Source organism: Balearica regulorum, chromosome Z, assembly GCF_011004875.1.
Source record: "Balearica regulorum gibbericeps isolate bBalReg1 chromosome Z, bBalReg1.pri, whole genome shotgun sequence".
Lineage (NCBI taxonomy): Eukaryota > Metazoa > Chordata > Aves > Gruiformes > Gruidae > Balearica > Balearica regulorum.
In genome coordinates, this window is record NC_046220.1 from 83,281,937 (window position 1) to 83,291,808 (window position 9,872).

Sequence of the window (9,872 nt, forward strand, 5' to 3'; positions counted from 1 at the left end):
ATGTGGTTATAAGACAGATGGGCAGGTGAAAAAGGAGACCCACCAAGCAACCATATCGCACTGGTCTGCATTTCCTCTCCATTATTCATGGTGTCAGGATCACCTTACTGATAACAAAGGTCTCAACTTTACATGGATTTTTTTTTTTTTTGACCAGCCAGGCCAGTGACCAGAAAAAGCAAACACCTCCAGGATCCCTGTCTGGAGACCTTCGTAGCATCAGCAACACACTCCTGCATCCAGCTCCTCTGTCCCCCAGTTACTGTGCTGCACCTCCAACCAAATGAAAAGAAATCAATGCTCAATAAATAAATACAACAGTCAGGAGAAAACACTGAATGCAATTTACACAAGATGCCCTTATAACAGGGCACCTTGGCCAACCAAAGAGAAATAAAACATAGGTTAATAACTGAGCACAAGCACAAATATACCCATCTGACAGCTATCACAGGCAAATATTGAGGTGAGATAGGTGGAGGATGGGAAAAATAAATGATGTGACATCATGGTTGGAAGGACACCACATCATGAAGCATGCCCAGCACCCAGTTTGTTCCTAGGGATGTCAGCATGGGGCTCACCCAACGTCTACTATGTGCAACTTCCATGCCCAGAGGTAGGTGTGCCAGCGGGAGATAGAAGGGGACTGAGAGTCCTTTGATCTTTCTTCCCACCTGAGCCACCACTGCAGCCGTGGTCCAAACCGCACGATGGTGTAAGTGTACAGCCCAAACTGTTCAGCCTGCTTTGGCATCCACCCCTGCAGAGGCTCCAGCAGGCTCTTGTGGCAGGTAAGGGAAGGAGAAACACCGGGAGACCGGGTCAATCTCAGCTGCAGTCAGGAGCAGATGATTTAAAGTCTGACTGAGAACAGGAAGAGAAAAGAAGAAAAACCATCTCTTCTTCTTCAAAGGTGCTGTTATGGGTTTTGTCATAGAAAATGAAGTTTAATTAAAAACTGTGATATAGAAAACCATACTGAATTTCTCTGATGTAGCTCAAGTGTATGTAAACCAAGCAGACCAGTCAGCCTGGCACTAAATCACACTAATGGAAGAAGCAAGAGCTGAATTTATGGCAGGGCTGAAGGATGATGATACAGAGTCTCCTGCTACCACCCGCCCTGCCTGTGGGATAACTCAGTCCACAGCTTCCTCAAATGATGAATTAAGTGCAATTTGTTTGATGGTGTGCTGCACAAGTTAATGATACCGTAAGTACCGTGTGGTACATCAGAGGGTTCGGACATGCTAGGTCTCTAATGCACATGATTTAAAACTCTTCCTAGACAAATTTGGGAGCTTCTAGGAGCCAGCCTGGAAGGGAGGATGGCATCAGTGGTGGGTTATCAGGAACACGAGAAACAGATGTTTTGATGGCAGGATGTGCAGCCAGAGCAGGATGGCAGCGGCATTGCCCCAGGCAGGAGCGGATGAGGAGCACCAAGCCCAGAGGATTCGGGGTTGGTGGGGGCCTGTCCCACTCTCCTTAGCAGGTGTTTAGCACCAGTCTCCAACAATTTTATGTGAATAATAAAGAAAAGAAACACTGTATTTTTTATGACCGGTGATGCTGAATAGAAATCTTTCTATTAAACATCATAAACTGAATTATTCAGGGACAGCTTCCAAGTAGGTTAAAGCACAGGTTTCGGATGAAGCACAAGAGTGGCTTTTTCAAGGTCTTAAAACTGTAAAGAACAAAAAATAAAATCACTGTCCTTGCTTATGATATACCTCTCACTTGCCAAACTCCTAGGACATCACCTCCACAAGAGGTGACCTGCACCATGCCCGAAATCCCCTGTTTACTTTCAGGTCTTTATTTTCTGAAAAGCAGCATAAAGGCACATAGTGCATCTCTGCATGGCACTTCTGGGAGCGAGCATGGGACAGTTGGCTCAGCAGGCACCAAGGGCACACTGCTCCAAAGGGAATCTTCCAGACACGTGGATGCTGCCGGTCCCAAGGAGCTCAGGGATCCTGCAGAGATGTTTGATGATGCAGCACATTTCCCCAGGCAGATGCTTTGCAGTGCAGTATATTCATAACTGTTACCCTTCCCCTCTCTAGGACAGACGTCAGCCACAGCAGAAACCACAGGCACAAACATTTCAGCTTAAAGCTGGGAGCTGAATTTAGGTTTTGGCCACAGAAAAGCCAGCCCTCTCCATAGGAGAAAAAAAAAAAACAAACCCACAAACAAACAAACAAAAACCCCCAACAAAAACCACACAACACAAAAAAAACCCCAAAACAAACCCCTAGAGAACAGAACAAAAAAATGGATTCGGAAAAAAGAAAAATCATGCAATCTCTCAGAAAAGCAAAGCTCTTATCTTTGTTATGCTTTTGTAAGGGAAACACTTCATCAAACCAAGTCCCTGAGTGCTGCTGCTCTGAACGGCTCCAGCTCTATGCAGCAAAATGCTGATAGCATCAACATCTAAGGCCAAAAGCCAGCATTATGATTACTCAGGACAAGTCATCCAGGTGCAAGATTGGTTCCTTCTAGCCCTAAAATAGTTTTCCTAATATCTGCTTACCCTCTCCCCCACAGTAAGTTACCTGCCTTTGACAGCAGGGCCAGTGGGGTAGAAGAAATGCCTTTTTCCTCCCCCTGCACTGGGAGATTCAGGTTTAGGATGCTCAGGGCAGCTCTGGGAGTGGTCTCAGACTAATGCAGCCCCAGCAAGGGGGCAGAAATACCCCAATTAATGAGTCGTGTGCCAGGCAGAAACATCTGAGGCACTAAAAGCACCAGTGGGACACCACAGTGAGAACCACCCTTCTGAGCTGCTTCTAGCATTGAACTTTACTTTCTCCTGGTGCAGCAGAGCAGGACCTCAGGTATAAGCCAGCAAAAAAATTCACTCCTATCAAATGGGCTAAATTGATGAGGGACAAGAGCTATTTACCATGTCTCATTCAGACTTTGCTCAGTACACTTGCTTCGTCTGTTGTTTTAATTAAAAAGAAATGTGACGAGAACGCTTCAGCTCGCTTTTGTTCTTTTTGTGAATAACAGCTGGGAGAAGAACAATGGGGTTTACTGGTGCATAAAGAACTACCGGGAAAGCAACCAAGCCATTGGTGAGAACCATTAGTTAAAACTGTCAACAGTATTTATATGGGTTTATATTCTTACCCTGCATTCAGCAAGAGATTTCCCTCAAATCTTCCCTCCCAAAAAGACTCAGGCCAGAAACCACCAGAGCACCGTAAGCCCAGGGTGATTTCTTGAATTATAACAGACTTGGTGCTGTACGAGAGGTCAGAACTTGGCTCTTCAAGGTCCTAACTCACCTGTAACCTTTTTTTTCGTGGAATGCTAAATCTTGTACAATGCATAACCTGAAATTGTCCCATAATTAGGTAATGAGATTATGATGATGATGATGATGATGATTAGTATTAACAACAATTATTAGGTAAATATTAGGCAAGGCATGAACACACTTTTTCTTTAGTTCATTGTCTTCTATGTGTTTCCCATTTTGCACCTATTGCCATAAAATCCAGATGTCCTGTACCCAGGTGTCATGCAACACAGCTGACATATCCCAAAGAAACATTTGTTCTAGTCTCCTTCCCAAGGCAGGTGCAGTGAAGCCTCTTGTTTCAGGAGAGGTTATTTTTCAATACATGCTGCTCCGCACTTACGGTTAGAGAAATCTGTAATCCTCGTTGCACAGTCTGGGGGCAATTTAAAGAAAAAGCTGGTGTCCGCACGCACGGTCCATATTTAGATGCTCTTTTGGTCACCAACACACCCCATTGAGATGAGAGTAAAGAAACTGGCTATGAAGGACAGACAGAAAGGCACAGGTCAGATACAGGCAAAGCAATTTTCCAGATGTTTTACGAACCAGCTGTTTGAGTTTCCCCCTCTCTCCACCTGCCTACTGCTCCGGTGGGGTTCAGGTTGGGCTATAATCCAGAAAAAACGGGCATCCTTGAATTCCAGCTGAATTACCATAGGTAGCAGAGCTGTCCTGCAGCCCAGCATGCCATATGCTTATAATATATACATACAGTCCATCACCTTCAGAAAATAAATTTATTTAATGCTGCAGAAATAAATACCGAAGGGTTCCTTTAACAGAGCCATCCTCCTATGTGTATTACACGAGTAATACACAAGGTTACACCAAGGTGGGCAGAGGAGGTGCTGGGGAGCCTCTTGCCGGTGTTGCAGCACCCGTCATTACAGATGTAATCAGGTTTCACGGTGAAGAGCTAAGAGCTTTGCTTTTCCTTCCAGCCCCAGTTGGCTACTCATTACCTTTTTTATTCTTTAGGTCAAATAAAAACCCCTTTATCTGCATTTCAATCCCATCAGCCCAAAAGCTCAGTGAGAGGCAGTTGGGGATATTGGGGTACAGAATCCAATCCGTCTCAAAGACAGGCTGGAAAGGGTTTGGTATGTCCATGGACTTCAGTGAGAGCTCGCTGCCTTCAAGCGTATGGGCATGACGGCCTCTGCTGGTAAAACGGGGTTTAGCCGGGAGAAATATTTCCCTATCAAATGCTATGAGAGATGCTAAATGTCCCGCAACTGAACGAGCAGCAGTCCCTGGTCCTCAGGAGCTGTAGACACATCGCCAGCAGGTACACACTCAAGAGTCCCTGAGCCCTCAAAAACCTCGAAAGAGCAGGTCCTGTAGCCGTCTTGAACTCAGGACCGGGGAAAACGCTTTACTCAAAGTCGTAAGAAAAAGCCTTGAGACAGGAATAAAGCATGAGGGCTCTTAACAGAATACGACTGAAAATAAATAAATAAATAAATAAATACATACATACATACACAAGCTTTTTCAAGAACAGGTGATTGAAGTTGGAGGTCTTAAATCCATGTCAAGATAGGAATTGTGTGACTCTTCCACAACGCACAATGAAGTCTGTCCCGTTGCCTGAACAACCAGGCCCCAGAGCACAGACCCCAACAGCATCCCTGGCACCTCCTGGAGCTCACCTGCACCTCCTAGGACACAGCCAAGCGGGCGTTAAACGTTATCTATCCAGTCTCCGGTGCCAGAGGAGCTGCAGGAGCATAGAGCTCAATATAGGTTCAACACCCAAGCATTTCTCAGAGGTTTTTACCCTGATGACACTTCTGATTGAAATAAGGAGGTTCTGGGAGAGTGCAATGCCCTCGTCTACGTTTTCCTGGGGCTGTGGTACCTCTGATTTGAGGGCTGCTGCCAGACGTGTAGGATCCGCTCCAGATACACACAGCTAGCAAGTTATACAGGCAGTAATCCATTAAGGTATGTTCACAGCCGTGAATTGTTTTAAAAGCCACAAGCCTGGGAATAAACAGCACCTTAGTGCTGCTGGCATAAAACAGATCCTTTACAAAAATAAGTGTGTAAGGCTGATGAAATAGGTGCTCTTCCTTTTTATCATTTTAATTCACAAGGTTTAAGCACTGCTAAGAATCAAATAGCAACAATTAAAAATAGATTGAACTGTGATTACGGCTGTGATTATGTGTCCTTAGAAAGTCAAGCTGAGCCTACACGTACTCAGCAAATACAAGCTGAAAAAAAATCTCTATTCGCAGCTTTTTACATAAACAAAGGGGTCTCAAAGCTGAGAAACTCTGTCACCAAAGGAGCTGTACAACATGGGGTTGGGAAGAATGCAATCCAAGCCTTCTTGTTCAAGGGAGTTTTGCAACATGAGAAAGGAGCTTATTGCATTTTCACCTGCTTCTCCAACTGCCTTTTAGCAAGGCAATAAGAAAATAAGACCCACAGAGATTAGGAATTTCAAGTGTACATTGATACACTCCAATGCATAAGGGACTAAACTATCAGCTAAACAACTTAAAAGATATTATTTCTGTTTAAATCAGCTGTGCAGCCAGCCCTGATTAAGGCATTAGCTACAATTACTAGTATTGCACGTGGTTTCCTATTGAAGAGACTTTTTGCTTAAAGACTAACCGTTTGAGTCTTGCTGATTCCAAGAGAATGAGAGATTCAGCCCCGAGACTGTAATTAATCTATTCCTTTTGATCATAATGTACATTAGTCCAGCCACTGAAAGTGGGAACAGGGATTCAGAGCACCAGCCACTTCCGTACCAAGTACTGAGCATCCCCACAGATAGTGAGACTCCTTCATCATCTTCTACAGGAGTTATTTTAAGTTTCCTCCACGAGGGATCAACCTACCTTCCTGCATCCTTAAAACTTTCTGACATCTCTGTTCTACCAGAAGGCTATAAAATCCAGCATTTTTTAAAAAGACCATGACTCACATTAGCTTTAAGTATTTCAAAGGACACTGTTCTTTCCCCCCCAGTGAAGAATGCCACAGATCACAACGAGAGGCAGCAGCAGAAGTGACTAAGCAGCAGGGATACGAGCAGAAAAGCAGCTATCTTCAGGCACTGCAGCAGGGCTAAAGAACCAAAAGTGTTCAGTTTTGCAAGGTACCGAGCACGGTGAGATTTAAAGCATGAGCAGAAACATTGAAGTCAAAGGCATCAATTGATGCTTGAAGCTCCACCTGAATCAGAACAGATCCAAGCAAAACCGAAAGTTTGCTCACATCCCAGTGGCACAGAGCATGTCACTGCTGCCTGCATCCATGTGGCTGCTTCTCCCTGTGGAGCCCAAGCACAGCTTTGCTTGCTCCCTGTCCAGCTCCCAGCCTCCATGGCTCAAGAAACAGGTTACAGCACCAGGTACTACCTTCAGTCAGCTTCACCCTTGCCAAGGCACTGGGAAGGCCCAGAAGTGGGAATTTCAGTCCATATCAAGCCACCCCATACCACCCTGATGACCTGCAGTGGAGGCCGGGAACCATCCCAGCCCCATGTACCCCACACCCCGAGCTTCCCCCTTCTCACTCCACTACCATCTTCAGCAAGGACAGATGGACACCACAACCAACCCAGCTCCCATTGTCTCAGTCTTGATCTTCTTCATCCCTAACTCAGTCCCTTTTCCTCCATCCCGAAGAACCAAAGCCATCTCTGATCAACAAGGTGCATGTATTTCACACCTCTCCCCAGCTTGGGTTTACAACCCCATATCTATCTGTACACAGGGCTGCCACTTCTACTGGGGAGAGGAGATTTAAAGAGAAAAAAAGGAGGGAGGGTGTCAGATCCACACTCTCCTGCTAAATAAGGAGTTAAAGACGTGCGCATGCCTGCAGGGCTGTGATCTCGTTGGCATCACAGAGATGTGGTGGGATGGCTCCTATGACTGGAGAGTTGGGATGGAAGGGTGCAGGCTCTTTAGGAAGGACAGGCAGGGCAGACGAGGAGGGAGTGTCACCCCCTACATCAATGACCAGCTGGAGTGCATGGAGCTCCACCTGAGGATGGGTGAGGAGCCAACCAAGAGCTTATGGGTCAGGATTAAAGGAAGGGCTGGGGCAGGGGACTTTATACTGACGGTGTGCCACAGGCCACCTGACCAGGGAGACCTAGCAGATGAGGCCTTCTATAGACAGATAGGAGCAGCCTCATGTTCACAAGCCCTGGTCCTTACGGGGGACTTCAATCACCCCGATATCTGTCGGAGGGACAACACAGCAGGGCATAAGCAGTTCAGAGGGGTCCTGAAATGTGTTGATGATAACTTCCTCCTCCAAGTGATAGAGAAGCCCATGAGGAAAGGTGCCACGCTGGATCTTGTTCTTATCAACAAAGAGGGGCTGGTGGGGAATGCAATGGCAGCCTTGGCTGCAGTGACCATGAAATGTCACTTGTGTAGTTCAAGATCTTTAGGGCAGCGAGGAGGGTGCACAGCAAGCTCATTGCCCTGGTGTCGTGGTTTTACCCCAGCTGGCAGCTGAGCACCACGCAGCCGCTCGTTCATTCCCTCCCCATCGGGATGGGGGAGAGAATTGGAAGAGTTAAAGTGAGAAAACTCGTGGGTTGAGATAAAGACAGTTTAATAGGTAAAGCAAAAGCCGCGTGCACAAGCAAAGCAAAGCAAGGAATTCATTCACCACTTCCCATGGGCAGGCAGGTGTTCAGCCATCTCCAGGAAAGCAGGGCTCTGTCACACGTAACGGTTACTTGGGAAGACAAACACCATCACTCCGAACGCCGCCACTCCCCCCTCTCTTTTCCTCCAAGCTCGTTATAAACTGAGCATGACGTCATATAGTATGGAATACCCCTTTGGTCAGTTTGGGTCACCTGTCCTGTCTGTGTCTCCTCCCAACTTCTTGTCCACCCCCAGCCATCCCGCTGGCAGGGCAGTGCAAGAAGCAGAAAAGGCCTTGGCCCCATGTAAACACTGCTCAACAATAAGTCCATAGAACAAAAACATCTCTATATTATCAATGCTGTCTCCAGCACAAATCCAAAACGTATCCCCACACTAGCTACTATGAAGAAAATCAATCCTCTCAGCTGAAACCAGGACACCTGGACTTCAGGAGAGCAGACTTTGGCCTCTTCAGGGACCTGCTTGGCAGAATACCATGGGGCAAAGCCGTGGAGGGAAGAGGGATCCAAGACAGCTGGCTAGTATTCAAGGGTCACCTCCTCCAAGCTCAAGAGTGATGCATCCCAACAAAGAGGAAGCCAAGCAAAACCACTGAGACCTGCATGGATCAACAAGGAGCTCCTGGACAAGCTCAAACACAAAAATGAAGCCTACAGAGGGTGGAAGCAAGAGCAGGTAGCCTGGGAAGAATACAGAGAAACTGTCCGAGTAACCAGGAAAGCCAAAGCCCTGATAGAAATTAGTCTGGCCAGGGAAGTCAAGGGCATCAAGAAAAGTTTCAATAGGTACGTCACAGAATCAGAATCACAAAGAATGGTAGGGGTTGGAAGGGACCTCTGGAGATCATCTAGTCCAACCCTCAGGTCAGTGATAAAAGGAACACTAGGGAAAATATGGGCCCTCTCTGGAAGGAAGCAAAAGACCTGGTTACCCGGGATATGGAGAAGGCTGAGGTACTCAACGACTTCTTTGCCTGAGTCTTCACCAGCAAGGGCTCTAGCCACACTGCCCAGGTCACAGAAGGCAAAGGCAGGGACTGGGAGAATAAAGAACCACCCACTGTAGGAGAAGATCAGGTTTGAGAGTATCTAAGGAACCTGAAAGTGCACAAGTCCATGGGACCTGATGAGATGCATCCACGGGTCTTGAGGGAATGGGCAGATGAAGTGGCCAGGCCACTTTCCATGATATTTGAGAAGTCCTGGCAGTCCAGTGAAGTTCCCACTGACTGGAAAGCGGGAAACATAACCCCCATTTTTAAGAAGGGAAAAAAGGAAGACCCAGGGAACTACAGGCTGGTCAGTCTCACCTCTGTGCCTGGCAAGATCATGGAGCAGACCCTCCTGGAGACTATGCTCAGGCACATAGAAAACAAGGAGATGATTGGTGACAGCCAACACAGCTTCACTAGGGGCAAATTGTGCCTGAAAAATTTGGTGGCCTTCTACGATGGAGTTACAGCATTGGTGGATAAGGGAAGAACGACTGATGTCATCTACCTGGACTTGTGCAAAGCACGTGACACTGTCCTGCACGACACCCTTGTCTCTAAATTGGAGAGACATGGATTCGAAGGATGGACCACTCGGTGGATAAGGAATTGGCTGGATGGTTGCACTCACAGAGTTGTGGTCAATGGCTCAATGTCCAAGTGGAGATCAGTAACAAGTGGCATTCCTCAGGGGTCAGTACTGGGACCGGCAGTGTTCAACATCTTTGTTGGCGACATGGACAGTGGGATCGAGTGCACCCTCAGCAAGTTTGCCGATGACACCAAGCTGTGTGGTGTGGTCGACACACTGGAGGGAAGGGATGCCATCCAGAGGGACCTGGACAGGCTGGAGAGGTGGGCCCATGTGAACCACATAAAGTTCAACAAGGCCAAGTGCAAG